Source organism: Triturus cristatus, chromosome 3_1 (assembly GCF_964204655.1).
Source record: "Triturus cristatus chromosome 3_1, aTriCri1.1, whole genome shotgun sequence".
Lineage (NCBI taxonomy): Eukaryota > Metazoa > Chordata > Amphibia > Caudata > Salamandridae > Triturus > Triturus cristatus.
The window spans coordinates 24460119-24485472 of NC_140583.1; the positions used below are offsets into that span (position 1 = coordinate 24460119).

The 25354-nt window shown below is 49.9% G+C and overlaps 1 protein-coding gene across 5 annotated transcripts in view; it reads right to left on the minus strand.

Annotated features, from left to right (window-relative positions):
- LOC146859631 (SPRY domain-containing SOCS box protein 3-like) overlaps positions 1-15867 on the minus strand; it is a 109710-nt gene extending 93843 nt beyond the window's left edge. The window contains exon 1 of one of the 5 annotated variants that reach the window (XR_014979324.1): positions 15746-15867. The gene's annotated coding sequence lies outside the window, so the exon portion shown is untranslated. The other 4 variants (XM_085646667.1, XM_085646665.1, XM_085646664.1 and 1 more) reach the window with 4 other exon arrangements.
- Between the last annotated feature and the right edge of the window lie 9487 nt (positions 15868-25354).

Consider the following 25354-nt stretch of genomic DNA (forward strand, 5'->3'; position numbering starts at 1 on the left):
TGTTCGAGTCTGAGCGCCGATCCACAGCGCTCAGACCAATCACAACGCTGCACTGCAGCGCTGTGATTGGCTCTGGGGAGCCTGTGTGCCAGGTGCTTCCTGCTGCCGGCCGGAGTGTAGAGGAAGAAGGAAGAGACGCAGGGGAGGCTGCAACCTGCCGGCCGTTAGAAGGTAAGTTTTTTAAGAGTAGGCACTACTCTTATAAAATTAAACTGAAACGTTTCATTTTTATTTTTGAAACACATCCCATTTTCCTTTAAGGAAAACGGGCTGAATTTAAAACAAAAAAAAGATGCTTCATTCAAAAGCAAACACATACATGGTGGTCTGCTATCCTCAGCAGGCCACCATTCCTGTGTTTTTAGTAAATCCCTCTGGGTCGCAAATTACAACCCACCTCATGAATATTGATAAGGTAGGTCGATTGGGACTCCAATAGAAATCGCTAAATGGTTCTGAGACACATTAGTACATCGCATTTTGCAAGTTCCAAATTGCGAGTTGCAAAAAGGTGCAATTAGGAACTCGCAAAATGTCTTGGTTTGAACATGTGGCTCCAAGAGGCGTCAGGGGTCATGTACATGATATGTATAGGCTAGATTTTTATTATACGTAGTGCAAATGTTTAGCCTACTTAATCAAACAAAAGAGGTTTTTGCACCGCAGGCATGCTGAACTCACATATTTCAAGGTAGTCTTTTTGTGGTAATGAAGGGAAAGGCGGTCGGGTGAAAGAAAATATTTGCTTAGGATCACAAAATTTGAGAAACGTTTTTTGGGTCAAGGGCATTACAGTTAGGTCGACTGGATTATTCCAGTCACTAGACCTGCAGGTCTAATAACATTTTTCTAATTTTTCGAGGCCTGTACCTGCTTTCCACCCTCCGGTGTTTTTGGACCCTTGTTGTGTTATTGTCATGCTATTGTGCTGTAGTTGTTGTCTCACCTGCTCTCCACCCCCTGGTGACTCTTATCACTTGTTGTGTTATTATTGTGATGTAGTGGTTGTTTTAGCTTCTCTCCTCCCTTTGGTGTCAATGAACCAGCTGTTGTCTCCCCTGCTCCTGCTCTCTGCCCACCTGCTGCCTATGGTTCCTTGTTGTGTTGTTGCTGTGCTGCTGTTGTGGTCTTACCTGCTCTACGCCCCTGGTATCGTTGGTCCTTCTTCTTGTGTTACAGTTGTGCTGTATTTCTTGTCTCACCTGCTCTTGCCCCTAGTGTCTTTGGTCCCTTCTTGTGTTGTTGTTGTGCTGTAGTTATTGTTGATTCACCGGCTCCTGCTCTATGCCCCCTGGTGCCATTGGCCCCTTGTGTTAATGCTGAGCTGTAGTTGTTGATGTCTCATCTGCTCCTGTTCTCTGCCCCCTGGTGCCAGTGGTTCCTCCTTTTGTTATTGTTGTGTTGGTGTTGTTGTCTTACCTGGTGTCCGCCCCCTTTTGTCATTGGTCACTTGTTGTGCTATTGTTGTGCTATAATTGTTGTCTCACCTGCTCTTCGCTCCCCTGAGGTCTTTGGTCCCTTGTTGTGCTGTGCTACTGTTGTACTGTAGTTGTCTTACCTGCTCTCTGCCCTCTGGTGCCTTGGGTTCCTTGTTGTATTATTGCTGTGCTGTAATTGATGTTGTCTCATCGGCTCCTGCTTTCTGCCCCCTGGTGTCTTTGGCCCCTTGTTGTTGTTTTATTGTTGTGCTGTAGTATTGTCATCTCTCCTGCTCTCTGCCCCTTGTTGTTGGCCCCTTTTGTGTTACTGTTGTGCTGCTATGCTGTCATTATTGTCTCACCTGCTCTCTGCCCCTTGGTGTCTTTGCTCCCTTGTTGTGTTATTGTTTTTCTGGGGTTGTTGTTGTCTCGCCTGCTCGTGCTCTGCACTCCCTGATGTCTTTGGTCCCTTGTTGTTGTTGTGGTGTAGTTGCTGTCTCACCTGTTCAAGCTCTCCGCCCCTTGTGTCTTTGGTCCCTTGTTGTGTTGTAATTGTTGTCTTCTTATCTGTTCCTACTCTGCTCCCCTTGGTGTATTTGGTGCCTTGTTGTATTACTGTCATGCTGTTGTGCTGTAGTTGTTGTCTTACCAGCTCTGCGCCCCCGATGCCTTTGGTCTCTTGGGTTATTGTTGAGCTCTGTTCCTGTTGTCTGCCCCTAGTGTCTTTGGCCCCTTGTGTTGTTGTGCTGTACAAAAAACAATGTGGACAAGTCCTTAACAGGTTGTGGTTGTCTTCCTGTACCTTGGAAGAGGAACGCAGACAACAAGTGGTTGTCTTAGGAAACCCCTCACCCACCTACCTAGGAGGTGGCATGCTTCATCTTCGGGGTCCAGCTGGATTGCCGAGTGCAATCCAGCTGTGCGTCAACGCCTGATTTACAGCGGAGCAGGATATTTTGTGGAAAGTGAAGTGCTCTGTGAAGTGAAAGTGAATGATAGAAATGTCTCTAGGAAATACCTTTATAAACGTTTTAATTGCAGGGTCCTAGGACATGAGTAAAAACATAGTCGGGATACGTGTCAGGTAGGAATGTGCCTCAATATCCCATACAAGGTGTAGGTCTACTAGTTTCAGCCTTCTGCAATAATCGTGAGGCTTTCTTCAGGACCAATGGAGTGAGTGTGGCCAAAAAGGTTTTTGCGGTCACTGTGGTGTGTATATCAGCGCACACCCTAAAGTGCGCTGAGAGTGTAGTGGGACCTTGTTGTTTACAGATCCTTGTTGTACTGAAGCCTTGTTTTTTATTGTTCTGCTGCTGTCGTTGTCTTACCTGCTGTCCGTCATCTAGTGTCTTTGGTCCCTTGGTTTGCTATTGTTGTGCTGTAGTTGTTGTCTCACCTGCTCCTGCTCTCCGCCCTCTCATTTCTTTTGGCCCTTCTTGTTTTGCGTTAAAGTTGTGCTGCAGCTGTTGCCTTACCTGCCCGCCTCCCCCTGGTGCCTTGGGTCCCTTGTTGTGTTATTGTCGTGCTGTAGTTGTTATTGTCTCATTTGCTCCAGCTCTCTACCCCTGATGTCTTTGATCCCTTGTTGTTGTGTTATTGGCATGCTGTTGTGCTGTATTTGTTGTTGTTGCTGTCTCAACTGCTCCTGCTCTCCGCTTCCTGCTCTCCGCCACCTGCTCTCCGACACCTGCTCTCTTTGCTCCCTTACTGTGTTATAGTTGTGCTATAGTTGTTGTTGTCTCGCCTTCTCATACAATGCACCCCTTTGTGTCTTTGCTCCCTTCTTGTTGTTATTGTTGTGTTATAGTTGTTGTCTCGCCTGCTTTCCTCCCCTGGTGTCTTTGGTCCCTTGCTGTCTTATTGTTGTGCTGCTGTGCTGTAATTGTTGTGGTCTTATCTGCTCCTGCTCTCTTCTCCCTGTTGTCTCTGGTCCCTTGTGGTTGTGTTATTGTTGTGCTGTAGTTGTTGTCTTATTTGCTCTCTGCCACTGAGGTCTTTTGTCCCTTGTGTAAGAAAGTGCCCTCTTTTTGCATAGTTGCCCCCACTTTTTGCTGAACAGCTGATGTACTTTGACTGAGTGTGCCCTGGGCTCCTGCCAATCAGGTACCCAGTTCCTTCTATTCTTTCCCTATAACTGCATTGAAATCAAAACCCAATTGGCATCTCTGGCCACAGGTCAGGCACTGGTAAATGGTACCACAGGTACCCAGGGCACTGTGATCAGGGAAGGCTTCTAAGGGTTGCAGCACGTATTGTGCCACCCTTAGAGGCCCGGTACTTCTACACACACACTGCCTTTGCAGGCTTGCTGTTTTGGTATAGAACAAAGTGAAGAGTCGACATGGCACATATCCCTCTGTGCCATGCCTACATCCCACTGCCCTGGCATAGATCAGCCACCCTTCTAGCTGAGTGCACTATACCAGTGGTGAGGGTACAGGTGCATGAGCCCTGTACCCCTTCAGTATCTAAGCCAATTCTTAGATGTTGTAAGTGCAGTAATGCAATTAAGAGTATACTCTTAAATAAGAGTATATGGTGCTGAGAGTTTGTCATTACGAACTCCACACAGTACCATAATGGCTTTACTGAAAACTGGGAAGTTTGTTATCAAACTTCTCAGCACATTAAACTCACACTGATGCCAGTGTGGGATTTAATGAAAAATGTACACACAGGGCATCTTAGAGATGCCCCCTGAAAAATGACCTACCACTAGAGTCCAGGCTGAGTGGCTGCTTTCAGCTGCCACCACCAGATGGGTTCCTTGACCCCTCGGTCAAGAGCCTGCTGCCCTTGGGGGCCTGAAACAATGCACATCCTGAGACATGGTGCTAAGGCTCCTCCGAAGGGGAAGCTTCAAAGGCTTGCGGCCTTTGTGAGTTTCCCCAGGCCTTTGGCTGCTTCCAGCAACTGGTCCCCACCGGTTTTGACCTCCACTTTGAGCGGAAGAACCGGTGGGAAAACCAAGTGAGGAAGGGAGGTGTGCCCACCTTTGCCAACCCCACCCCTCAGGTGGGGGAGGCGAGGTGAAGCACAACTCTCAGTTCCCACCATCTTGCAGATGGGGGGATCCAGCCAACCAGAGTGAAGCATTTGCCCCTCTCTAACTGGAGGGTGGCATAATAGGGGGTGTAGCCATTGGTCCCAACCTTTACCTACCTGTAATGTCCCTAAATCTAGTATTTAGGGGCACCCCTGAACCTTGCCTCCTAAGACAAGCAACGATCAAGAAGAAAAGAAGAAGGACCGAACAGTCGTGCCGAAGCTAAGAAAAGGAAGACGCCAACTGACAGGGCCCCAGCCCTACCGGCCTGTCCCCACCTCAAACCTGCAGAAGCAAAATTCTGGTGTGTCCTATAGCCAGCAACCTCAAGAACCCTGAGGACCTGCCCTGCCTTCCAAAGAAAAGACTTTGTCTCCCGTGAACACCGGATTTGTTCACCCACAGACCCTGGCTCTGACGAAATCTGCGAGTCTGCACCACTCTGCACCCATCGCCCACGGCCAGAATTTGAGTGGGCCAACACCACAAGGAGGTCTCCCTGGCGATTCTGACCAGAGATCTGGTGATCTCTGACCTGCCTCAAATCCCCCAGCAAAGCATGCAGCCTCTTTCTGGAGGATCCCACCGACTGCGACCGGAGCTGGTAAGAGAAACCCGACACCTAAAGACACCCCTGCACCTAAAGCCCCATGGCCTTGGGTGGCCCAACCAATGGTGTCTCAGCATCCCCAGGCATCCCAACTTACCTCTCCAACCTTTGCTAAACGATCTTGCCTTTCTAAGTTTTGGGCTTTGGCGTCTTGGTTGGCAATATACTTTTAAGCTGTTTCTTGTGATTGCTTTACTATGTGAGCCCCAGGAACATTTGTTATTGACTCGTCACCAGGGAGGCTACGACTTTGTCCGAGTCCTCATGTGGTGTTTCATAATAGAACCATTTGTTTTCCTTTTGAGCCGTAGGACAAATCTCCTGTAACAACAATCGTTATTTAATTTTGACTCATCACCATGGAGGCTGTGATTCGTTCTGAGTCCTCATGGTTTGTTTTATAATGAAGTCATCTGTTTTTTCCTTTTGAGCCTTGTGATAAGTCTCTTTTAACAACGAAATGTTATGTGACTTATGCCCCTTTGTGTCTCCCTTGTTTTAAATTTGCTCCTAACACATGCCTATTTGGGATATTGACATTGGTGTCATACCCCCAGTATATCAATAGGACATGACATACTAATGAAGTGTTGCACCGTTTATTGCAGAGCGCTGCTCCTTTCCTGAGCTGTTGCCAGGTAGAGGTGTGGTTACTTACCCAGCAGTGGCGGGTAAGGGATCTTCTTCTCTTTTTTCTTTACAGAACCAGTTTTTCTAAATGCTTATGATTTCTGAATCAATTATGTTCTGATTCTTGGGGGCGCTAAAGAGCGCATCGCGAAATGGCCGCTCTTTAGAGCTGCTCTGCTGGCCGAGCTCCAGATCCTTGCAATTTTTTACCCTTATCTGCTTCCAACTGATGTATTAGCCTCCCTAACAGCCTTTCGCTATAGTGGCTGGAGCTTTGGAAGAATTGCAGCGTCTCTCCAGCGATATTGGCGTGTGCAGCTCCGGAGGCGGCGTGGACAGCATTGCAGCTCCGGGTGCGCTCGGGCTGGGCGCTTCAGGTAGGCCGCGGTTGGCGCTGGGTGAGGCCGGGGGTGCTGGGGCTGGCTACGGACTTCTGGTCCGGCTTGCGGTGTGCGGTGCGGTGGCTCCGGGGGGGGGGGGCGATGCTCAGCTGCTTGTACACCGTGCGCTGAGGGCTGTGCTACCTCGGGGGCATAGGCCGCGCGGCCTGCCATCGACAGGACTAGTATCATCTGTGCCGCTTCTCTGGGCCTAGAGTCTCGCCGGCGCGGGGCTGCAGGCCTGCTGCGAGCTGCTCGGTGAACTGAGTATCAAGCTGGACTGCCGAGGTTTAGCAGGTGGGGCTGACCTGCGCATCGCCTCAGCATTGTCTGGAGATTCTTCCTGCTGCCATAGGCCCCGACTTTTCTGTGACAACGGAGGTCATAGTTGTATGAGGGCGGCCACATTCCCTCTTCCGTTGCGGTGCACTCAGTAGATTGCTGCTGAACTACGAGACCCCTGATACCAGCCTGCGACGTTCCACCTATTGTGTCTACTTCAGCTGCGCTGTCTGTGCGGCGTTCTAACGGCCAGTGTCCACCCTTCCTACCTTCCACACCAGCACTACAGTTAGCGACGTCAGCACACAGGCGCAAGTTGACTGTTGGGGCCTGGTGCTCTGGCGCTTCCTTGGAACAGCGCAGACCTGAGGTGCAGGCCGCTTGCTCTGACTTTGCCATTCCCATTGGTATGTGATCTTCTCACCTGTTGGCCGCTGCGGCGAAACCACTCTGCTAGCTAAGCCTTTGGAGGTATTTTTGGTGCGGCAGGAGCTTGACCTGTGGGGGAGCTGGTGCTTCATTCACCTTCCTGTCTATGAGACATCCTGGGCTTCTGGCGGTGCTGTGGTGTTACAGTTGCTGTCGCGTGGCTGCCATCTGGGACAACAGTCTCTCACTGATCCAATTGTGGGGCTTGCTACTCTAGGTGTGCAGTATGGGGAAGAGCCAACCTCGCCTTACATTTGAGCCCCGGAAGGCCGGGAGAGGGGCTCAGCATGCAGCCTCAGACTCTGAGGCGGACGTTCCCACGGATCGGTTGACAAACATTGACAAGACTCTCATTGTGGTACAGGCGAGTCTCCAATCCATCGATGGCAAGATAGACCATCTTAACCTCCGTATGGATCACATGTCATCCAAGCTGGACAAACATGCGCAGCGTCTGGGGGAGGCGGAGACACGCATCTCAGATGCAGAAGATGGGCTACAGCAGGTTACTCAGAAGACGACTTCTATGGAAAAGGTCCTTGCTGTCATTCAGGCCCGTAATGAGGATTTGGAAGCTAGGACGCGCCAAAATAACGTGCGCATTACGGGCCTGCCAGAATCCACGAATACGGGACGTATGGAGCCCTACATGGAGAAGCTCATCAGTGATATCGTTGGTTGGGAGCAGTTCTCGCAGGTCTTCATTGTGGAGTGGCGCATCGCTCACTGGCTGCACGACCCCCGCCGGGTGCCCCGCCTCGCCCCATTATTGCCCGCCTATTAAATTATAGAGATCGGGATGTGATACTTCGCCTTGCCAGGGAAAGGTGTACCATCACCCATGACGGTAACACCCTTGCTTTTTATCCCGATTTTACAGTGGCAGTACAGGAGGCCCACCGCGAGGATCAGCCTGCAAAGAAACTACTCCAGTCTGCGCAAATTCCGTACGCCATGCTCTACCCCGCCAGGTTGCATTTGGAAGACGGCGGGAAATACAGGATCTTCACATGCCCTAAGGCAGCTCTAGACTTTGCAAAGACTGTGTCCCGACGCCATCGATCCCCAAGGCAACGGGAGATTCAGCTGTTGGGGACCCTGGAGATACGGCTGCAGCACATGGCGGACGCTGACACCACTAATTTGCACAATTGCTCTGTCATTGTTCTCTCATCCCTGTTGTTGCCTTATGTACATGTTTGCTGTGACTGCTGGAGGGTGGTGCTGTCTCCGGAGTTGATGGCAGCAAACTTTTTGGTGGCCAGCAGCCCGAAAGTTATATTGGGCTGAGATGACTATTCTGCCTGTACTGGGTGGCTACCTATTTGATGCATCGTAGGCCGCTTGATCACAATAGCTTGGCCACCTCCTGCTTACACCGGGAGGGAGTTTGCGCTCGGTGCCCCCCTATATGGGTGTTCCCCACCAATGGTTACTTCCTTGGTCCTCTGCGGAGGATGTGGTTGTGGGTGTTCTGGATGGCTTTGGCGTGTTGGGGTTGCTAAAGTGGGGGGGGATGTGTGGGTAGTTGCTTTGGCCAGACAAATGGTCATTACATTGATATTTGCTTGTATTTCTCTCTATGCATCCAGGACGAATGGTAGATTCCGTCAATTATATGCTTCATTTTTGCCATGCATGGTAGTGGGGTGACTGTTCATTGTTTAACATGGAATGTGAGGGGGGTTAAACTCACCGAGAAAGATTCGTCAAGTGCTAGCTTATTTAGATCGGCACCATATCAGGATTGCTCTCCTACAAGAAAATCACTTGACGCGATACACGGATCAGCAGGTCGGGCCCGCTGGTCTGGCTTTCGTCTTGCCTCCTCTTATTCTTCATATAGCCGAGGGGTTCTCACTCTAATTAGAAAAGGTTTCTCTTTTACAGCCCACCGCACACTCATTGACTCGGAGGGGCGATATGCTATTGTCCATGCTACATTGGCAGGCAAACTGGTCACAATAGTCAACTGCTATGGTCCAAATGTGGATGACCCTGGGCTATACATGACCCTTTTAGCATTACTGCGCAGCTGGCCTGAAGCGGCGATCCAGTGGGGGGGGGGGGACCTCAACATGCACTTAGACCCCAGCAAAGATAAGTCTAGCAGCACAGGTGGTAAAGGCCGGATTGGAAGAGTTCGGCTTGTTAGACATCTGGCGCCATAAGCATATGGACACCCTTACTGGCACACATATTTCTTCTGTGCACGGCAGTTGGTTGCGCCTTGACTACTAGCTGGTGGGAGACGGGGGGGTGGGATGGGTGCTGGAGGTGGAGAATCTACCGCGCACGCTCCCTGATCACTGCCCTGTCAAACTCACGTTATGCATTCCTACGGTACTCATGCGACCCTTCACATGGCGATTCCGCTCTGAGTCCCTGTTAGACCCTCTCTATTTGGAAACAATTCGCGATGCCATCACACGCTACTTCGCAGAGAATACGGGGACGGTAGATAGTGCTGGAGTTTTATGGGAGGGTTTTAAAGCCATCATTGGGGGCACGTGCATCTGTACGACGGCTGGCATATTAAAGGATCTTCGGGGTCAGATAGCCAAGGTAGAAACTACTCTCACTCGGCTTGAACGCGATTACGAATGCGCGCCCACTGAATCGACTCTGGCGTCTCTTAAAGAAGCCACACTTGAACATGTGAAGTTGGCGGAGGAAGAAATGAGATATATATCCAAGCGCTTTGTAGCTCGCTCGTACGGAGACAGCGGACACCCGGGGCATCATTTAGCCCAAAAAATCAAACACCGTATGAACGGCGACATTATCACCAAGATTACAGATGAATCAGGGCAGGATCATTATAGCATTCCTGCCATTGCGTAACAGTTTAGGCAGACCTACGAGGCACTGTACACATCTCAAGGCGAGACTGACCAGGTGGAATTAGATGCATATTTGGCACCGATAGCTATTGCCTGGCTATGATGGGCAGCGGGAATATTTGGGTCGTCCTATTGCGGTGGAGGATATCTGTGTGGCCATTGCTTCTCTCCCTAATAAGAAGGCTCCGGGTCCAGACGGTTTTACCTCGGAATTTTATAAAGCTTACGCGGAAGAGCTTGCCCCTTTTTTATTAGAGATGTATGCGGAGGCATATGATTCGGGTATCCTCCCTCCGTCTCTGCGCGAGGCCTCAATTATCACGCTCTTGAAAAAAGAGAAATCTCCCGAGTATTGCGACTCTTATAGGCGGCTCTCCCTAATTAATACAGATGTAAAAATTCTAGCAAAAATCCTGGCCACACGTCTGCAGCCACTAATGCAGAATCTGGTCCTTCCAGATCAGTCAGGATTTATACCTACACGTTCTACATCTTACAACTTCCGTACTTTATTTGCGCTGTTTCGCACTCTCTCACCTGACTTGCTTGCTGTAGCTGTTATGCTGGACGCCGCTAAGGCGTTTGATTCAATTGAATGGGGCTATCTATTCTTCATCATGCAACGCATGGGCTTCTCCCCTTTTTTTAATCAATTGGGTCAAACTACTGTATATGCGGCCAACGGCCCGGGTCAGGGTGGGGGGTCATACCTCTAGCCCGATTACCATCACTAGGGGCACTGGGCAGGGGTGCCCCTTGTCACCGCTGCTGTTTGCCCTGACGCTAGAACCTCTGGCCTGTCTTATTCGACAATGCCACAAACAAGCAGCTATAAATTTGCATCATCGGCCTCTTATCATTTCGCTTTATGCAGACGACATGCTTCTTTTTATCCGTGAACCACGCAATGAACTAGCACCGGTGCTACGCGAATATATTCGGTTTGCATTTTTCTCGGGCTGTCTATAAACTGGAACAAATCGGTGGTACTGCCTTTGACCGCCTGCACGGCGCCCCGTGAATTAGACTTCCCTCTTGTGTGGGCGTTGGAGTCGGTCAAGTATCTGGGAATCTCGGTGCACCGCGATCCCGATATAGTCTTCCGGGAGAATTATGGAATGACTATTACGTGGTTGGAATGCCAGACAGACAAATGGATTTGTCTTCCATTCTCTCTCGCGGACCGACTTGCGCTTATAAAAATGGTGGTATTGTCCAAATTTTTATATTTATTTAATAATGTACCTATTCCTCTTATGCAACATTTTTTTAAACATTGCAGTCGATTTTGCTTCGCTTGGTCTGGGTGGGAAGAAAGCGCGAGTGAACTGGCAGACGCTACTTCTTGACTATAAACATGGGGGCTTTAATGCACCTGATTTCTATTTATACTACTTATGTGCGCAGGCGCACTACGCACATTTTTGGTTTACGCATCACAACTTCATCCCTCATGTAGCGGTGGAGCACTGGGATGCACATCCCATTCCGCTGAACTCTCTCCTTACTCATAGTCGTCGCCTCTCCCCCCGTAACAAAATAAATACTGTCAACTCGACAATCGCGGCGTGGCAGGCGCTGGGTCGGCTGGCTGGCAAATTACCATTTTATACGCCACTGCTTCCAGTTGCTTATCATGCGAACATCATGGTAACGCATGATGAAGGCCTTATGCGCATTTTGGCACAGGCGGGTATTGAAAAGATGCAAGATCTATTTCCTGATGGCTCGTTTTTGACCTCAGCGGATACGGAATATATACAAAATAAAACCCTGTTGCTTACTTTTACGTTGCATAGATTGAGAGGGGCAGCACAGGTCCATTTTCCCACATTCCCCATGGAACCTCCAGCATTAATGGCTTTACAGACCTTGCTAATTAGCCCCACCAGGCACAAACTTGTCACTAAACTCTATCGGGCTGCCAGGGCGGATAGAACATTTCCTGAGGACAAGAGTCTAAATAAGTGGAATAAGAACTTAGACCCACCACTCTCTAGCAAAGATTGGGAACATTGCTGGACTCTAACTGGGGCCCTCACATCTAGTGGGAACCTTCGTATTATACACTTCAAGTTTCTTCACCAACTTTATCACACACCACAGCGGCTTTTTAGATATGGGCTGCGAGAATCAGATAGGTGCACCCGCTGCAGTACTTCCGGGGCGGATATTTGGCATCTAGCCTGGTCATGTGACACGGTACGGACGTACTGGACTGCGGTTATCTCCACATTATCTAGAATCATTGGTGTCGCCCTGGTCTGTTCACCCCCAGGTATGCTTGTTGGGCCTACTCCTCGTTTTAAAAGGTGCTATAGGTAGACTAGCTAGAGTAGCATTGCTCATTGCGAAACGACGAGTGGCGATGGTATGGGTTAGCAAACGTAAGCCCTCGGAGGCACAATGGCTTAAAGATTTGGCATATTGCAGGGAGAATCTCGTGTTGTATGCAGAAGAGCTGCCGGTGACCTCTCAACCAACTGATATTTGGGAACCCCTATTAATTTATTTGCGCTCCATTGCTGTGCATGATGCCCTTGATACAGCAGCTATATAACTGCTAATGTTGTCTTTGAATATGTTGTATTGGCATTGTATATATGTGACAACCAGTGAAATCTACCTTGCTATGCATACTTAATACGGCCTCTTTTCGTTGTTATGTTGTTTGAGGATGTTAGCCCTTCTTGCTAGCCTTTTATTGTCTGCATCGCCCTTATAGTGCATTATTGTCGATGTGTATTGTGATGCATTGTGAAAATTATAAATAAAAAATGATGTTCTGATTAGGCCTGGGCAAAATTTCCGTTCCGTTCGCGGAATTTGCGATAATTTGGCATTTCCGCGTTCCGCGGAGAGCGCGGAAATGTCAAAATTTCCGCATTCCGCAGCTTTGCCATAATTTGGTTCTTGCTCGCGCTGTAAAATAATACATTCTCGCGCGCGCGCGATCGCCTTACCTGAATCCCCGCGTTCGCCGACAAGTTTTCCCGATCCGGTCGCGTTCTCCATGAGATGTTGTATTGTTTTAGCCATTTGCGCTGTCTCGCGCCAGTTCGCGTCCGCAGTGACGTCATGCGTCGCACGATCACGTCTTTTTTCTCACGATCATGCACCGCGAGACAACTGAAAACAAGATGGCCTCGCCCGCAAGCAACCACATGGGTAAGTTGGCGACCCGCAACCATGCAGAAAATCTCGCGAACATGCCGGAAAAAAACTTCCGCATCTTCGCGATATTTCCGCTTGTTTGCGGAGATTTTTAACATTTTCGCGATAATTTGCAAAAGTCGCTTTCGCAAATTCCGCCCACCCCTAGTTCTGATTCTTCTTTTTGATTGTAGGTATTTCTTCCCTATGGAACAGGCTTAAGAAAAATGTTGTCCCTGTATCCTTTTGTGTTGTATCACTTACACTTATCTAGCAGCAGCATCACAGGTCCTGATGAAAGCCTCGTCTACACATAGGTTTTTGACTGAAACATGTTGACCAATATTTTCTATTCCACCGTCGCGGTTTAAATCCATACCGCAGGTGCACTGTTTTTTAATCCTGGCAAGGTGCGTAGCCAAATAAAATATCATTTTTACGCGCCTTAGCTAGTTTTAACCTCACCATCCTCACAGTTTTTGATTTTTTGCGCTGCACCCTCATTCACACAGCTGTCTCCTCATATGTGGATTTAGAATATCCTACTAATCGTATAAAACCTCCCTGGGCTCATCCCTCTTAGAGAGGGGGTTGTAGCCCCCAGAGGAACTAGGTTTTTCCTCTGGGAGGAGAATCCCATATGATGAAGCATGTCACCTCTGGTGAGTGAGGGATTTCGTCCTGAAAAGGGAAATGCCCACAGTTAGTTCTGTGATGCATAGTCATTGGTTCTGTATTGTTTGTTAATATTTTTTTGTTTATAAACTATTTAGTAGTGGTTTACCACACTTTCTGATTATTGCAATAGACCCAAGGATTTCGTACTGTTTATAGTTGTTGTTATCTCACCTGCTACTGCTGTCCGTCCCCTTGTGTCTATGGTCCCCTGTTGTAGCGGTGTTGTGTTATTGTTGTGCTTTAGTTGTTGTCTCACCTGCTCATGCTCTCTGCTTGTGTCTTAAGTCCCTTGTGTGTTACTATCGGGCTGTAGTTATTGTTTTACCTGCGCCTGCTCTCTGCCGCTCTTGGTCCCTTGTGGTGGTGTTATTGCTGTGCTGTAGTTGTTGCCTTACCTGTCTCCGCTCCTGGTGCATTTGGTCCCCTGTTGTTGTGTTATTGTTGTGATGTAGCTGTCTCACCTGCTCATGCTCTCTGCTTGTGTCTTAAGTCCCTTGTGTGTTACTATCGTGCTGTAGTTATTGTTTTACCTGCGCCTGCTCTCTGCCGCTCTTGGTCCCTTGTGGTGGTGTTATTGTTGTGCTGTAGCTGTCTCACCTGCTCATGCTTTCTAGTAGTGTCTTTAGTCCCTTGTTGTGTTACTATTATGCTGTAGTTGTTTTACCCGCGCCAGCTCTCTGCCCTGGTGCTCTTGGTCCCCTGTTGTGGTGTTATTGTTGTGCTGCAGGTGTTATTGTCTCACCTGCTCCTGCTCTCTACCCCCATGTGTCTTTGGTCCCTTTTTATGTTATATTATTGTTGTACTGTAGATATCTTACCTGCTCTCTGCCCCTGGTGACTTTGGTCTCTTGTGTTAATGTTGAGCTGTATTTGTTGTCTCACTTCCTCCTGCTCTCTGCACCCTGTCGTCTTTGGTCCTTTGTTGTGATACTGTTGTGCCATAGTTGTGGTCTTACCTGCTCTCCGCCCCCCTGATGTCTTTGGTCCTTTGTTGTGATATTGTTGTGCCATAGTTGTGGTCTCACCTACTCTCCGCTCCCCTGGTGTCTTTGAACAGAACAGGTGTATTTGTAAAGCGCATGATTACCCGTAGGTGTCCTGGCGCTGAATAACAGATGTTTATTGTTACCCAACTCAATGGTACTCATTTTATCGACCTCAGATGGATGAAAGGCTGAGTGGACCCGCTGGGATTTGAACCTGTGACCATGAGGTCAAACACAGGCTCCTGCAGTGGCTGCTTTAATCCACTGAAGCCACCAAACCCAGCTCTGTGGTTCCTTGTTGTGTTGTGTTATGTTATTGTTGTGCTATAGCTGCTGTTGTCTCACCTGCTCCTGCTCTCTGCCCCTGATGTCTTTTGTCCCTTGTTGTGTTATTGCTGTGCTGTAGTTGTTGTCTCACCTGCTCCTGCTCTTTGCCCATGATGCTTCAGGTAGCTTGTTGTGCTATTGTGGTGCTGGAGTTGTTGTTGTCTCTCCTGCTCTCTGAACCTGGTGCTTCGGTCCCCTAGTTTGTGTTGTTGTCATGCTGGAGTTGTTGCTGTCTCACCTGCTCTTGCTGTCTTCCCCTGGTATCTTTGCTCCCTTGTTGTTGTGTTATTGTCACCCTGTTGTGCTGTAGTTGTTGTCTCACCTACTCTCTGCCCCTAGTGTCTTTGTTCCCTTGTTGTTGGGTTATAGTCACTCTGTTGTGCTTTAGTTGTTGTTGTCTCACCTGCTCCTGGTCTCTGCACCTGGTGCCTTGGGTCCCTTGTTTGTTTTTGTGGTGGTGTAGTAAGTTTTGTTGTCTGTCCTGCTCTCTACCTCTGGTGTCGTTGTTCCTTTATTGCTGTGTTATTGTCATGTTGGAGTTGTTGTTGTCTCACCTGCTCCTGCTCTGCCCCTGGTGCCTTGGGTCCCTTGTTTGTGGTGTGGTTGTGCTGGAGTTGTTGTTGTCTCACCTGCTCCTGCTCTGCCCCTGGTGCCTTGAGTCCCTTGTTTGTGGTGTTGTTGTGCTGGTGTCGTTGTTGTCTTACATGCTCCTGGTCTCTGTCCCTTGTTTGTGTTGTTGTGGTTGTGCTGGTGTTGTTGTTGTCTTACCTGCTCCTGGTCTCTGTCCCTTGTTTGTGTTGGTGTTGTTGTGCTGGTGTCGTTGTTGTCTTACATGCTCCTGGTCTCTGTCCCTTGTTTGTGTTGTTGTGGTTGTGCTGGTGTTGTTGTTGTCTTACCTGCTCCTGGTCTCTGTCCCTTGTTTGTGTTGTTGTTGTTGTGCTGGTGTTGTTGTTGTCTTACCTGCTCCTGGTCTCTGTCCCTTGTTTGTGTTGTTGTGGTTGTGCTGGAGCTGTCGTTGTCTCCTCCGTGTCTTCTTTCGCTCTGACTCTCAAACTTCAGACCCGGAGCTCCCAGTGTCTACTGGGAGGACTGGGCGGTTCCGAGGCTGTGATTGGTGGGACTCCTCCTGCGACAGCCAATGGAAATCTACAAGAATCCCAGCCCCCAGGCTGAAGCCACTGATTGGACAAGAATTTCAAGAATTAATCGGGAGTCGATCTGGAGGAAAACAAACTCGTGTTAAAGGGGAAGCAGCTGACGCCGCTGGGTGGGATTCTTCGTGGGGGTGGGGGGGGGGGGGGGGGGGGGGCGAATGTGGGGGTCAGGGGGTGTCAGTAGAGGGCAGAAGGGGCATCACACACACCATCATAGACCGGGTATCAACCTGAGATGAGCCTTGTCATTGCCCTGGGGCAGGAGGGGATCTGGGCGCTGTCCCTGGGGAGGGAGGGGGGTCTAGTGTCACCAGGGTCCCAAGCCAGTAGTGACTGCACCACGCCACCACACTATAGCGCACACCTCCCCTTATGCCCCCGCCCGTCCGTGTACTTCAGCCACCCGCTCTTCCTGTGCTAGCGCCCTGAAGCGGACTGCGTGGGTGCTTTACAAAAACACGTCTATATAAATAAACTGGGAGGTCCAGGCACCAGATCACTACTCACGGGGGAGTGACCCTTCCCCTGCCCTCCTTACATCCCGCCTTTCAGGGAGCCCTGGGCCCCTACCCCTCCCAACCCCCTCCTGGAGGCGAGTCTTGAGATGTCGCGGGTCCCCTTGGAGAACATCATGACACCCGCAAACTCAAATCCTAAGGCGCCACGGTGACATGCCAGCTGTGGAAGGCGCTATACAAGTAAATACTAGTGACATACTTGAACCCCGTTTTCTGTGAACTGCCAGAATTATAGGGGAATCTGTGAGGTAGGACCAGTGTACGTTCATCAAACATGGGCAGGAAGTCACCCCGTGTGCTCTCTGCCCACCCCTGGAGTCAGTGTATCAGCAGTAGTGTGTGGCTTCAGGTGTTTCTGATTCACAGCGGGGTGAAGCCTGGCACGTGGCGCTCGAGGTAGGGGGACGAGCAATGCGATAGTCAGAAAAACCCCCACAGGGATCAGAAGGCCCCCAACTCCAGCCCCAGACCCATGAATGTCTGTGAGATATGGGAGACTCGAGGCTTCTCACAACATGCGTGTCTGTGCACCTGCTCACAAATGGAAGCCACGCCCCTTTCAGGAGCCCAGATGGCGCAAATGACAAGAGGAGAAAGCCCACACAGCTGTGTGGACACTCTTCACTGGTTGGTAATAATTACTTCAGGTATATAGCGCACGCTAACATTTATCTGGTCTCTAGGGGGCATATTTCTAAAATAGCGGCGCATGAGAGCGCAGCAAGTCACATTTCTGCGCTGTGCTGCGCTGCATCACTGGCAAAGGGCTGGAATGCACCAAATGTATCCAATAGGGTGCATTCCTGTTAGAAGGCGACCTCAGAGGAGCCCGGAGGGGGCCCTGACTAGCCTGAGACCAACCCTCGCGGTATCGTAGCCGGGCACTGGCGGGAGACTCCTCAAGGGAGGAATGTCGTATCTAGGATCGCACACTCGGCACCACACGACAAAGAGAGGCCACACCGTGGGTTCTTAAGAACAAATCTTTATCAAATCGGAGTCGTAGGATCTTTATGATCAGCACGGCAAGTATATACAAGTAGAGCACGGGCTCACAGAGTCTCGGGAAGGGGTAGGAGGTAGCGGGACAGTCTTTGTGGTTATGGATCAAATGCAGGGGCGTACCCGGCGCACAGCTCACAATCCTCGAGTTGGGGGATACGCTTGTCGTCGTCAGGGTCCGGCGGGACCAGGAGAGTCGGTGGGAGCCGCGAGTCACTCAGCAGGGCTCAAGCACAAGTTCGGAGGTCTTACGATCTTCAGGGAGCCGCGAGTCACTCAGCAGGGCTCGAGCACAAGTTCGGAGGTCTTACGATCTTCAGGGAGCCGCGAGTCACTCAGCAGGGCTCAAGCACAAGTTCGGAGGTCTTACGATCTTCAGGGAGCCGCGAGTCACTCGGCAGGGCTCAAGCACAAGTTCGGAGGTCTTACGATCTTCAGGGAGCCGCGAGTCACTCAGCAGGGCTCAGGTGTTTCCAAAGGCGAATCTGCCGGACAGTCCCAGAGCACCCCTTGTTATAGGACGACTCCTCTTTGATGTCCGGAGTCTGTGCAGGCAGGGGTCTTGTCACCTGGGGGTCGCTTGTCGGGGTTTCCTGCCATTGTCTTTTGATCCTTTCAGGGCCGGGTCGGGAGGAGTCCCAGACACCCAGCAGGCGTGGAGCCAGCCCTCGGGGAGGCCGGCGGGCCGATCGAAACCCACCTTCCCAGGGGAGCTCAGAGGTGCGATGGAAACTGCTCCTCCCTCTCTTATCCCAATGGGAGCGCGATGTCCCCCAGCCGGAGTGGCGCCTCTAGGCCAGGGTCGCGCTGGGGCCGGGCGGCCATTATGGTGCATGAAGTGGGCACGCGGGCCCGGTGTGGCCGAAAGGAGGAAGGCCACGGACGGGGAAGTCTGGGTCGGGTGTGTGTGGGTTCTGGTGGGAAGGATCGGCTAGGCCGTGTACTCGGGGGCTGCATGAGGTGCATGGGTCAGGATATGTGGTGCGGGGACAGGGATGGCCATGCCACGAGGCCGGGTCTAACAATTCCTCTCCTCGCCGCCCCCCCCCCCCCTGCGCTGGCGCCATTTTGGAAGCTGTAGGAAAGTAGGGTCTGCTTTCATAGTTACCCCCATTTTTTGCCTGATGTCAGTATGTTTTTGACCTAGTCTGCAGGGATCCTGCTAATCAGGACCCCCAGCAACTGGGCTTTCTCCTTAAATTGACAATGGTAAGTACTTCCGTACATCCACAGTTGGCTACTGGTGTACCCTTGTAGGTCCGTAGTATATGGTACTAAGGTACCCAGGGCATAACTACACCAGAGATCTCCCAAGGGCTGCAGCGTGTATTGTGCCACCCATGGGAGTCCACTTACACTCAGACTGCAGGCCTGCCATTGCGCCCTGTGTGCGCTGGTGCTAGCACCTCTCATGACAGTTATAAGTTTCCTTATATCTGAGGTCACTGCACTTAAAACCTAAGTCCCCCCTATGGCAGGTTCTTCAGTCCTGATCGCGGAGTGCTTGGTTACAAGTGTGGGTGTCTGTGCATATGCAGGACACCCCTACAAACCTTGGAGTCGATTCTACAGGCTTTGTAAGTGCGGTCAGTCATTTGAATACATATAGTTGACATCCGTCCTGCAGCTCCTGGTCTCCCTGTTGTTCTTCTGCTGTGTCTGTGCTTCTGCCAGGTTCTTAAAAATACCTGTGGGCATCAAGGACGCCCAAAGAAATCTCCCTTGGAGAGAAGGAGTCACTCCCCTGCATCTGCAGGCACCACAACGAAGCTGACCGGTCTACTGCTCCTGTCGTTCCATGGACTTCCCGAGGTTCAGCAACACAGGTGGTGGTTCTGCAACTCCCTCGAGGCCTGACCTGTCCTCTGTGCAATTTTGAGGCCAGTATGCCTTGTCTGAACTTTTGCGGCCAAACCCCTGTGCACCGCGTCGACTTGCCGTTGCCTAGGCACTCCAGAGATCTTCAGGCTACGAGAAGCCCCAGCATCTCTTCCCTCCAAGATCAGCGTCCTCACCGCATCCTCTGCACCGTGGGCCTTCATCTGTGATTCGCTGCTCAAGATCCTCTTGCGACTCCTGTGCCTTTGGCCTGTGGGTCGTCCTGAGGCTCTTCTACTGCTACAGTGGGCTCCCCCGATTGCTCGGGTCTGTTTTGACTCTCCTGCCTTTGGTGAATCCCTTGGACTTTGCTGTTTCCGACGTTGGTCCTTCTTCATCTTCCATGTCAGTTGAGGCTATCAAGGCTTGTTGGTAATCCGGCTGGACACCCACCAACTAGTCACCGACAACTAATGAGGGACAGCTTGTGCATGGCTCCTGGTCATCCTTAGTGTCACCTGGTCTTCACAGCTGCAGCGACAAGGTCATAGTCGACTCTCCTGAACCTCCCGACATTGGTGGGCATTGTTTCTCCATGGCTTCTGGTCACCTCCAAGTGGCATAGACTCTGTCCCCTCTGATTGCAGGTTCTTCACTTCAAGAATCCACTCTTGGATTCCACCCGACTTCTTCACCGTCTTCTCCAGAGGCATTTTCTTCTAAGTCCTACATTGTTGTCGACGGAGGTTTCCGACGTCTCTTCACCCCCTATGCACCTGGCTTCTCTGATGTAGGTAACCTGGTTCCCAGGGCATCCACGGGTAGGGTCCCTCTCCAACCTTTCATCCTCCAAGGGAATTCTTCTGCCAAACTACAACCACGACTTCTCCATTGACTTCCATTGGGCACGCAGAGGTGTTCCCACTCTGCACACAGTCTCTGTGGGGTTCCTGGGTACGTACCTTGGGTGATTCCTTGTACCCGGCTCCTCTGGTTCCTCTGGTCCAAGTCCCATTCTCTTTTGCAGTCCGCATTCGACTTTTTCAGTACATGGTTTGGTCTCTCCCGGAGACCACTGTATTATGTGCTACTTACCTGATTGCATTTGGAGTATTCTTGTGTATTGTTTTGATATCTCCGTGTAGGAGTTATACCAATGTGTTAGTGAGTGTCGTGTAATAAACAGAGTATTTTTATATATATATATATATATATATATATATATATATATATATATATATATATATAAAACACTGTGTGGTTCTTTTTCATTTAACTTACACTACAGATCAAACTGGTAAAATAAGCTGCTTCACACTCCTTCAAGATAAGCCTTGAGGCTGATGGTTTCTATGGTTATCAAAGACCACTAAAGTCACCATAAGGGTTGTCTGGATTAGTGCCAGGTGCATCACTTAAATAAGTGTGCACCATATCCTAAGCCAGCCTCCTAAACCCTAAATCTGTTGCCCCAACTCCATATTGAATTGCAGACCGCAGCTCCGGCACATCACTGCAATGTATCGTATTTAGTTTTGACTAAATTTAGGCTCACTTCACATGGTCGTTTCTTTCCAAAGAATTTTCAGATGACCATTCTATGAAAAATTATTTTTTAGCAGTTGAAGTTTGGAGACATACAGAATAATTAACTGCAGTTCAAAAGTTACAAACCGTTTTTGTGTGCACCCCCACATGTAATCAACACAGGCAGCGCTAGGGGAAAAACCTGCCGCCAGCGTAAGGTTCCTCGCCCAATGTAGTGTGACAGTGAGGGGAAGTGATGCACGTGCATGCAAAGGCTCCCCAGAACGTCGATCCACGTGCTTTATAATACCGTTAGGTTTCCTCAGCAAGAAGAGCATTCTAGTCCGCAACTTACCCGACTAAAGAGCTTCAGGAATACGTAAGACCCGGCAGCATATATTTTACAGCCGCCGAGGAATCTGCCTGAAAGATCTCCTTTAGCTGAAGAGGGCAGGAAATGCGGTCAAGCAGGTCCCTAAAACAGAGGTATTTCTGTACTTGTGGCAAAAAAGAATCTGTTGGGGAACATCAGAGGACATTATAAGGCTTTTGATTTGGTCACAGTAATATACATACAGAACTACAGAATTATTAAGTACTTGTAGGAGAGTAGGATCTGCACTTATGTTGCCCCCACTTTTTTTCTGATGTATACACTGGTTTCTGACTATAGTCTGGCTGGGTCCCTGCTAATCAGGGCCCCAGTCTCACCGATCTCTCTAAACAACTTGGTGTGCATATTAGATGCACTAGTGATTGGATACTGTGGTGCCTTGTGAGCCCCTAGTATATGGTACCTTAGGTACCTAGGGCATTGGTACTTCAAAGGCCTACCAGGGGCTGCAGCATTTATTATGCCATCCCTGGGAAGCATTCACAATCTGACACCACAGGCCTGCTACTGCAGCCTGTGTGAGGTAGTGTTAGCACTCCTCACTGAGGTATAGGTTCCTATATCTCACCATACACACACATATAAACCTATCAGTCACCCCTCTAGCAGGCCCTAACAATCCTGAGGGCAGGGTGCTTGGTTTACTATGTGAGGGGGTGCTTCTGCCTCAGCAGGACCCCTCTGCAGCTAGCAGAGTCTATTCTCTACTGCTGTTTGTGGATGCGGTTAAACCATATACTCTTAAGTGCATTATAACCTCGCGGTAAATGCTAACTTTGGAATGACTGCATCAAAACATGTCGTGTTTGGTGTCAAACAACTTGGAATCCTACCCCCACACCAGTAACTGGTGTGGGAGTAGGATCCCACCTTTCTAGAGGGGCCGACATGTACCCACTGTACTACACAGTAGAAATCTTCTAGAGCCCTGGCATCACAAAATGGATGCCACCAGCACAGACACCGGGCTGCCCTCCTGCTGCTGACAGAAACTCGCAGTGGAGGAAGTCCAACAAAGGGTATCCTGTCACAGGGAGGTGTTACCACCTCCCAGACAGGATTTAGTGTATTGGAGCTGGGTGGGTGCACTCTTAGAGTGCCTTTGAAGTCCTGCACTGGGGGAGCAGTAGGCTCCTCTGTGCATATGCCAGCTCAAACCGGTTCAGGGGCTACCTGCCCCTGCTCTGGCGCGAAACTGGACAAAGGGAAGTGGGTGTAACCACCCACTACAGGATTTAGTGTATTGGAGCTGGGTGGGTGCACTCTTAGAGTGCCTTTGAAGTCCTGCACTGGGGGAGCAGTAGGCTCCTCTGTGCATATGCCAGCTCAAACCGGTTCAGGGGCTACCTGCCCCTGCTCTGGCGCGAAACTGGACAAAGGGAAGTGGGTGTAACCACCCACTACCCTGACCCTCCTAGAGGAGTGGTCCTAGAGCTAGTCCCTCCCCTATCTTCACTATAAGATACCAAGCATTGCCAATGCAATTCAGATTACACCCGGACGACGCACTACAAAGAAGAATCCTGGCCCTTCGACGTTCCACTATCTCTGGAAGACTGAAGAATCTCCCTTGGAGTCAAGGAGTGACTCCCCTGCTTGGCAGGCACCAGTAACTTGATCAACGGTTGCAAACTTCACCGCTCCCGCCGGAGTCCGAAGTCCCTGTGTCCCCTGAAGCAAATTTCCTGACCTCTCGGCGGCCATTTTGAGTCCCCAGTGAAGCTGTGGCGTCTGGAACCCCGGAGTGACGAGGAACAGCAATACCAGGGAACCGTGCACTGATTTCGAGTGCAAACCCTAAACAACGTTCTGCGAACTTGTGCTTTGGACCATCTGTAGTCCAAGTCCCTAGCAGGTCTGTACCGAAAATCAGCGGCCTACCCTGTCCCGAGTGACTGTGGGCTCCTGTGGAACTTTTCTTGCAAAGGCATCTTTGCGGTTGCTTGCCCGTTGGCTAGTGACTCACCCGAAGACTTTCTCATCAACTTCAAGGGCTCTCCTGGTTGCTCCGGGCCTGCCCTCATTTACCCTCACTGGGTAAGTCCATCAGACCTTGCTGGTCTGCACCATCTTCAATCTTCACTCGACACAAGACTTGCAGTTGCCAAGGCTTGTTGGCTCCAATCCGGCTGCCGACACCGTCATCAGCTGCAGACGTTGTGGGCCCTCCCGAATCCAGCTGCTGGTCATCGTCGATCTCTCCTGGACCTCGTGAGTGAAGAGACAAACCACCATTGATGACCTGAAGCGACACGACATCAGTGGTCATCCATCCTGCTGGCCACCGGTCACTGGAAAGTGACTTTGAGCACTGTCCCCTCAATTTTCAGGTCCTCTTCAACTTCAATCCATCGTCGGATTCCAGCGGACACCTCTCCAGTCGTCACAAGCAGCAAGTCTTCAGTGGTCCCCATTGAAAACAGCATCGCGACCCGACACCAGAAAAAACCTATGCACCCGGCTTCCGTGGGTGAGGTAACTCGTGCACTCCGGTGCCCAAGTGTGTGTTGGCCCTCGAAATACTTACCCTGTAAGTGGCTTGCTTGTTGACTTTTCCGAAGTGCCCTAAAACTTTAAATTACAAACCGCGACTTGTGCCATTGAAACCTATAGGAAACCCGCGGCTGTGTTTAGACACTGCACGCGTCTCCCGTGGGCTGATTACTTACCTGCTAACACTGCAGAAGTGAAGCCCCAGCGATTCCCAAGGCCCTAGGCCTTTTCATTTTGCAAGTCGAGTTTGTTAAACCATTTTTTTTGTATATGGTCTGGTACGCCCCTAGGGCTACAGCCATATTTGTGCTTAATTTATTGAGAAGTGTTGACATTTGAATGTGTATCTGGGTTCTAATCTCATAAAGAGATTAGTAGAGTGTATCTAAGAATAAATACATATATATTTGATATATATATACCTGTGTGGTGTCCTTTCAGTTGGTAATTCAAGAGATTATAAGGTAAAACAAGCTGCTTTACATTCCTCAGAGACTTAGCCTGAAGGCTGCTCTCCACAGCTACCACTAGGATAGCTTTCTTTAAAAAGTTGTCTTAAACCTCTCTACCAAGAGTCGAATTGGACTGGTGCAAGGTGGCCACTATAACTAGTGACCAGCATATGCCAGGCCAACTTCCCACAGTACTCAGCACAGAAAGATAAAACGTACACCTGATGTGATGCTGAAAAATGGAGTGCATTATCACAATTTGACCAAAAAAGGTATCCAAACAGATTGAGTCGAAAATTATGCATTTTTTTTACACTAAACACAACCCTACAGTACACTTACCTATTAGCAGTAGTAGTAGTAGTAGTAGTAGCACCAGCTGCCTTCCTTTCCGATTTTCTTGATCCACTCACGGGCTGTAAGTTGCTGGTTGGACTGAATACTGGATCCTGGTGGCTAGTAGTGCTGCCTTTCCATCTGCTCAGAGACTCTGGAGACTTACCGCCAGGCAACAGCTCAGGTGAGCCGGAGCCCAGCCTGTGACCTTCGAGTTGGAAGAGACGTGGGTTACTCAGTGGATGCACAGAGATGGTCCTGCTCAGTTATTAAAATTGTGGGGCAAGTACATGAAACTGAGGGACTTGAGACCTAATCTTGAAGAGCAGTTCCCTGGGATCGACCAGCATCAGGTTTAAAACTCTACACGGTTTCAAAGGCAAGAGCGCATGGTGAAACCAGGAACCAACATCCCATATTACTTGGGGGGGGAATGGGTGTGTGTGCGCGTGCGTGTGCATGTGTGTGTGTGCTCGTGTGTGTACGTACAATGAGCATGTGACACGCATGGTATAGTGTGTGTGTCTATTCAAGTCAGTCGGATCCCTTTTGGAAAACGCTAGTCTAGCAGCACAAACGAAGGAGAGCGAGAATAGTTTCTCAAACATTGGAAGTTTATCGCCCGCCTTCCTGTGGCTGGAGGGTGGAGGAACCCTTAATGCATCAAAAAGTATACAACACAATTCAGAAACTTTGTTGTCTAACCTATGAGAAGAATTATTGCAGATGGATGATACGAGTGTAGGGTGCACTCAAGCGCATTATCTTGCACAAAAATATATGAAGCCCTAAGAGATACATTTGCAGTAAGAATTAACCTCGCGTGTCGGACGCTCACAAAAATAAGACGTACAGAATGGAAGAGAGATGCCGAC